The sequence below is a fragment of the Cryptomeria japonica genome, chromosome 3, assembly GCF_030272615.1.
Source record: "Cryptomeria japonica chromosome 3, Sugi_1.0, whole genome shotgun sequence".
Lineage (NCBI taxonomy): Eukaryota > Viridiplantae > Streptophyta > Pinopsida > Cupressales > Cupressaceae > Cryptomeria > Cryptomeria japonica.
The window spans coordinates 695,487,953-695,495,061 of NC_081407.1; positions in this window are offsets into that span (position 1 = coordinate 695,487,953).

Sequence of the window (7,109 nt, forward strand, 5' to 3'; positions counted from 1 at the left end):
GGTATGAGTGGAATTTTTTGAGTGTGTATAAAGAGCATCGTATGTGAGGTAATTTGTCACTAGGATTTGTTGGTGGAGTGTATGAGTTTATAACCATCCTCCAATAAAAGTTCAAGATGGGTATGAGGTACACATAGTTTGTACACTAAGAGAGAGTGGGTAGAAGAAGTGAGATGTGTGTCCTTGAGAAATCTTTGTGCAAGAGGAGCTACATAGACGATTTGAGGAGTTGAGGTTCCTAAAGTTGTGAAGAAATAACTCATTGAGGAAGTTTGCAACTAAAATTGAGAGCATTTATAAGATGATTTGTATTGAGGATTTGAGAATTTAAAGATGGAAATGAAGAAGAATAAAATATTTTTTATTTGATGATTATGAGGATTCCTATGCTCCAGACGAGAGAAAAAATTAAGAGATTGAATGAGAGATAAATTTATAAATTTATAGTAGTAGGTTAATGAAATACAAGTAGAGGTTAAAAAGTTACCACAAAGGACAAAAGGAGAGAAGAAGAGAGGTATGGATAATTTTACTAATGATATTTTGAATGCAAGAAAGAAATCAGTAGGAAAGTGTCTTTATGTGACATTTGTTGGCGTTGCATGAAGATTGTATTGATGAAGTATAGTGTTGTCATTGATGTCAATAGTAACTAGTAATGAAGTTGCATTGCAATCGGTAATGATGCAGCGAAGCAACCAGTAGTTAAGTAGTTAAGGAAACCGGTATTTTGCATTTGAAGCAGAGTGATCAACCGGTAACACTAACCAGTTGATATGCAAAACCCTAACTGATGGAGCTTGGTGAATCAGTTGTGATGATGTTTGATAGAATGATGATCGAAGATGAAGATGCCATGTAAACATGATGGACATGATGAGTTTCAAAGTGGCTTTTGCTTGTGAAGATAACCGTTTATCTTGGGAATAAGAAAATGTATAGCATGAAGTGAAAAATGCGTGATGAGATACAAGATCCAATGTGCGATGATCTAAGAGTGGTTGAAGTTGTATAGAACAATGTGTAGTTGATTTATATGTAATCCAATAGTTATGATTGAATTGATATGTTTGTAATCACTATGAGATTTGTAGGTTTTGTGATGTGTTATCGACCTATTGTATTTGCTTTCACCCCCCCTTCTCATTAGTTTACCGGATCCTTATTGTTTCATCATATTATCAATTGGTATCAGAGCCTTTCATGTCCTCTTGTGTTATTCCTAATAGCTTGTGGAAAAGATCTAGGAGAACATGATGAAGAAAGAAGGTCCAAAGTTCAATAGGAAAAACAACAGAATCTGGAGTGATAGGATGAAGATCTATATTAAGAGCTTAAGAAGTCAATATTGGGAACATGTTTTTACTAAATATAACTTGCTTGGTGGGATTTTGTCAGATAATCAAAAGAAGGAGCAATGGGAGGACAATCAAGCATTGGAGGCCATTAATAGTTCCTTGTCTGATTAAACAGTATGGTCAGAGGATCAAGGAGAGAGTCAGAGAAATCCAAAGTGTTGGAGGTACAATGGAGGATACCACGATGGTTAGCAAGTTGTTAAGAACCCTTCTACCAATCTATACTATCCGAGTTCCAGCCATTTAGGAACTCAAGTCTATCGATAAAACAAAGGCAACTCTTGACTCCATCATTGGTAAATTAACTACATTTGAATTAAATTGTTTTGATGGAAGTGTTCAAAGATCAAAATCTACGTTTAGAGGTTTAGTTTCAACTCCATCGGTAAGGAAAAGTAGAGAAGTCAGCTTTAGTCATGATTCTAGATCTAGCATAGAGGTAGATGATGAAGATAGTTTGATTGAGCTTGAAGCATTGTTGGCCAAGCGGTTACCAAGAGGTACTAGTAAGTACCGAGGTAAATTACCTTTGAAACATTTTGCACGTAACCGGATTGGACATATTGCTGCTCACTGTTCTAATGGAGATAATGGGCAAAAATGGGAGAAGTGCAAGAAGTATAAAGGCAAAGGTAAAAGAGATTGTCTCATTGCAGAAGATGGAGGAGTTACAAATGAGGAATCTAAAGAAGATGCAAATGAGGACATTATCTTTGATGTTATTAAGGAAGAGACATTAGATTAGAAGGCATTAGTCTCTTGCATGGATAGTTTTGATGACTAGGTTGTAGGTAGTGGTTGTTCACACCACATGACCAGTGACCGGAGTACGATTCTTACATTAAGAGAGTTTAATGGAGGTTTTGTGATATTTGGGAATGACTAACCCTACATGGTGAAAGGAATAGGATCCATCTCTCTAAATGGTAAAAGTAGTGCAAATGATGTCTACTGGGTTGAAGGATTGAAACACAACCTTTTGAGTATTTCTCAACTCAATGACAAAGGTTACCCACTGGAATTCAAGAATGGAGTCTACAAGATTTATGGAAGCAAAATTGAATTGATTGCAACTGACAAACAAACCAGAGGTAACTTGTTTCATTTAAGTTCTAAAGTCAACAATTGTTTAATTGCAAAAGTAGAAGATTGTTGGCTTTGGCATCAAAGATTTTGTCATGTAAATTTTGATAACATTGTAAAAGTTAGTAAGTCCAAATCAGTAAGAGGTTTGCCACACTTGGACAAACCAGTGAATTCTTTGTGCAAGGAATGTCAGTTACGAAAGATGGCATCCCCAACCTTTAAGAGAAAATCTTTCTCTACAGAACATTTGCTAGATTTGGTTCATACCGACCTTTGTGGACCAATGAGGACTAAGAGTATTAAATGTGATCGGTATTTCATGATATTTACTGATGACTACTTAAGGATGATGTGGGTCACATTCTTCAAAGAAAAGACATAAGATTTTAGCAAGTTTAAGGCATTCAGAGCCTTAGTTGAAAATGAAAGTGGAAAGAAGATAAAGTGCTTAAGAACTGATCAAGGTGCTGAATTTACTTCAGAGGAATTCACTACATACTGTGAAGAAAATAGAATTAAGAGGAATCTTTCTGCACCTAGAACACCACAGCAGAATGGTATTGCTAGAAGGAACAATCACTCAGTTGTTGAAGTTGCTAGGACTATGCTAATTCAAGGAGGTGTACCTAAGACATTCTAGAGAGAAACTATTAGCATAGCTATTTATACAATGAACTGGATACTGGTTAAAAGAGGTGAGGATAAAACTCCCTATGAGTATTGGTATCGTAGATCACCTAATGTCAGTTACTTTAAGATTTTTAGTAGAAGATGTTTTATCAAGAGAGGTTATTATGTTGGTAAGTTTGATGCCAAGAGTGATGAAGGAATATTTCTTGGTTACTCCACCGAGAGAAAAGATTACAAGTGTTACAACAACTAGACCAAGAAGATCATTGAAAGTGTTAATGTTTGATTTGATGAGTTTCCTAAGAAATCAAGAGAAACCAGTAAAGAGAAGGAGGAAGAAGAACCTTACACACTATTTTTGGAACTAGAACCAGTGAAGCCAGAAGTTGGTGAATAGAACAGAGTAGCCCCAGTTCAACCAGAATAGGGAGGTGCAACGAAAGAAGAAGAATGTGAAGAAGAAGAAGAACCTGGAAATCAAGATCATGTTATTCCAAGGTATGTTAGACTCAATCATAGCCCTGATCATATTATTGGAGACATGAACGGAAGTGTGCTAACTAGAAGAAGGCTTAAAGATAACTCATGTATGATTTCCACCATTAAGCCTAGAACTGCAAAAGAAGCATTTGCAAATGAAAACTAGATTAAGGAAATGGAAGAAGAACTTGACTAGATAGAAAAGAACAATACTTGGTCATTGGTACCCAGACCGGAGAACAAGAATGTAATAGGTACAAAATAGGTATTCAAAAATAAACTAAATGAAGATGGAGTAGTGGTCAGGAATAAAGCAAGAGTGGTATGCAAAGGATATGCACAAGAAGAAGGTGAAGACTATGGTGAGAAATTTGCACTATTTGCAAGATGGGAAGGAATAAGGATACTACTTGCATTTGCAAAATACAAAGGATTCAAAGTATATTAGATCGATGTGAAGTCAATATTCCTAAATGGAATAATGGAAGAGGAAGTCTACATTGAACAACTAGATGGTTATGCTTTAACTATAGAAAAGGACATGGTGTGGAAATTACATAAGGCATTATATGGACTGAAGCAAGCACCTAGAGCATGGTATGAAAGATTGCACTCTCACTTGGTGAAGATAGGTTTTTTAGAGAACCAGTGAAGACAGTAACATATATCTCAAGTCAGAAGGAGACAAGATATTGGTAAGTGAGGTATTTGTGGATGATATTATTTTTGGAGGAAATGATGATATGTGTCATGATTTTGCTAATGAGATGAAGAATGATTTTGAGATGTCACTGGTAGGTGAGATAAAAGTCTTCACAGGTCTACAAATCCAACAAACGAAGGATGGTATTTTGATCACACAATCCAAATATGTTAAAGAAGTATTGAAGACTTTTGGAATGGGAGACTATAAACCAGTTGGAACACCAAGGGTTATAGGTTGTAAATTTTCTAAGGAAGATGATTCTGCATCAGTGGATGAAAAGGAGTACAGGTCAATGATAGGTAAACTACATTATGTTGTCCACAGCAGACCGAGCATTTCTCATGCAGCAAGATTGGTTGCCAGATTTCAGAAGAGTCCAAAGGAGACACACATGGTAATGACCAAAAGAACTTTTAGGTATCTGAAAGGCACAATTGATTATGGATTATGGTATCCATATGTAGGAGAATTTGACTTAAAAGTATATATAGATGCAGACTAGGAAGGCAATGTTGATGACAGGAAGAGTACAACAGGAGGAGCATTCTTTCTTGGAGGAAGACTAGTGTCTTGGAGCAGTAAGAAACAAAGTTGTATCTCACAATCTATAGCAGAAGCTGAATATGTTGCAACGTATATGAATTGTACCCAAGTAATCTGGATGAAACATATTTTGGAAGGTTTCAAGTTGAAGCTATTAGAATGGGTAAGGATTTTCTATGATAACACCAGTGCGATAAAAATTTCTAAGAACCCGATGTTGCATGCTAGGACAAAGCATATTGAGCTGAAGTATCATTTTCTGAGAGAGAAAGTGCAAAGTGAAGATGTGTCACTAGAGCATGTATCTACAAAATAATAACTAGCATATATATTTACTAAACTTGTACCTAAGGCTACATTTGAGTATCTTAGAGGTAATTTAGGGGTTGTACCCCTACATGAAGTCAATTAAGAAGATGTGGAAGACATTAGTCCCAGATCTTATTGAAAATCTTGAAGAAGGATTGGTGTGGAATAGAGCTACTCCATAGGGGGAGCAATTAGTTGCAGATCAGTGAAGCATGGAATGGTTAACCTTCACTTTGGCATTTTTGTCAAAGGGGGAGAAGAACTGTATAAGACTGATAGCCAGTTACCAGCTAAAGACATGGAGATAAAGTTGAAGGAGAGCATATCGAAAAGTGTAAATGTAAACCAAGATTCCTATACCTGTGTATATGTTTTACTCTCAATCATCAAAATCAAAGGGTATTGATATTTCTATTTCCATCAATGCCAAAGGGGGAGATTGTTTTCATTGCATGAAGATTGCAATGATGAAGTATAGTGTTATCATTGATGTCAATAGTAATTGGTAATCAAGTTGTATTGTAACCTGTAATGATGCAGAAAAGCAACCAGTAGTTAAGCAGTTAAGGAAACTAGTATTTGGTATTTGAAGCAAAGTGATCAACCAGTAACCCTAACCACTTGATATGTCGAACCCTAATCGATGGAGCTTGGTGAATCAGTTGTGATGATCTTTGATCGAATGATGATCAGAGATGAACATACCACATAAGCATGGTGCACATGATTAGTTTGAAAGTGGTTTCGACGTGTGAAGATAATTGTTTATCTTGGGAATGAAAAAATACATAGCATGAAGTGGAAAATGCGTGATGAGCTACATGATCCAATGTGCGGTGATCTAGGAGTAGTTGAAGTTGTCTAGAACAATGTGTAGTTGATTTCTATGTAATCCAATGGTTATTATTGAACCGATATGTTTGTAATCTCTAAGAGATCTACAGGTTTTCTGATATGTTACCGACCTATTGTATTTTCTTATAAGGTCGATGAGTTATTTGTAATTGTGTTGGTAATTTGGTTAACTATGATAGTGTGATTATTGCCAAACCAGAAGGAGTATCTGCAGAATATTGTGAAGGTAGATAGAAGCATAAAAAGATTTTATTAAGCAAGGTAGTTCTATTACCAGATCAAGAAAGAAACTATTTTTCTCTAACCATTACAACAGTTAAATCCCCTGACCAGGTAAGCTTTAATAGGCTTGGTGTGGTTTGAATCCTCTAACCAGGTGATCTATTAGCTTGGATTTGAAATCCTCTACTGAGGTTACTCCTAACAGGGTATTACTTTTAACAGGGTATTGTAGTCAATCCATTAACCAAGTGGTCCTTAATCAGATTTGTTCTTAACATGACATTATTGTATAAGCTTCTTACAAGGCTTGGCTTCTAAAAGGGTGAACTTAAGAAGAGTTCAAAATACTTGTGGGTATTTATCCACACTGTGGTTTTTCCCATTTGGGTTTCCACGTGAAAGATCATTGTGTCAAGTGATGAATGATTTTGTGGATATTTTTTGATATGGTTGCTATGATTAACTAGTAAATCCACTTAGATATGTTTAGATGACCGGAATTGATATGAAATGAGCTATTACTGATGTTAGTAAAGTGATTTAACATTGTATCTTTGATGTTTTGGTCAACCGGTAAAGTTTGACAGCGCAGTTGCAGTTTTGTATACAGTGTCTAAACCGATTAGTTTAGCAATTTGTTTCTGAGTTGGAATTAAGTTTGGTGAAAGTTTATTTTATTTTCTATCTACTAATTCACCCCCCCTCTCAATAGTTGACCGGATCCTTATTGTTTCATCATATTATCAACATTTAGGATGCGTAAGAAGATAAATATGAAGAAATTGATGAACCTGGAGCTAAGGGATGTCTATTGATAGGTTTGGAGGATTAATATAGAATTTGTGGAAAAAGAGAACCCTATAGAGGATATAAAAGAAAGTGGAAAAATTATTTACTAATGCAAATTGAAAGAGAATGGG